Source organism: Myotis davidii, unplaced genomic scaffold, assembly GCF_000327345.1.
Source record: "Myotis davidii unplaced genomic scaffold, ASM32734v1 scaffold1521, whole genome shotgun sequence".
Classification (NCBI taxonomy): domain Eukaryota; kingdom Metazoa; phylum Chordata; class Mammalia; order Chiroptera; family Vespertilionidae; genus Myotis; species Myotis davidii.
In genome coordinates this window covers 91,352-91,797 of record NW_006291034.1, presented here as the reverse complement: position 1 = coordinate 91,797, position 446 = coordinate 91,352, and the positions used below count along the sequence as shown (strand labels likewise).

At 69.3% G+C, this 446-nt stretch overlaps 1 protein-coding gene across 5 annotated transcripts in view; it reads left to right on the top strand.

Annotated features, from left to right (window-relative positions):
* Positions 1-446, top strand: part of LOC102763313 (transmembrane protein 225-like) — a 13,578-nt gene that overhangs the window by 7,761 nt on the left and 5,371 nt on the right. The window lies entirely within an intron of this gene.

Sequence of the window (446 nt, the reverse complement as noted above, 5' to 3'; positions counted from 1 at the left end):
TCACTGGTTACTGAATCCGGCGTTGGCTCGGGTGGCTGTGCCCCCGGAGCCCAGGGACCGGGTCCAGCCGTGGACCCCCGCGCCACTCTCCCTGCCGGCACGGAGCCGCACTGCTGCGCGAACGAGGGGAGGACACTTCCAAGGCGACCGGGAGGCCCCAATGCGAGCCAGCCTCCTGGGGCTGCGCGGGCGCCGGAACCCTGTTGTCAGGGGCTCTAAGCGCCCCGGGAAACCAGAAGTTGGCAACGAGCTCGCGCACCTTCGTTATTTTTCCCTCCGGAAGTTGAGATGCCCTCTGCTCCCAGGGGTTCAGGTTGCGACCTCTGACCCCGGGTCCGGGAGGAAGTACTGCTAGTGGCCCGAGGAACCAGGGGTGGAGTGGACAGGGCCGCCCCCAGCCTCTCCCCAACGGCGGGAGGCGCCGAGTCCCCCGCGGACCCGGGAGA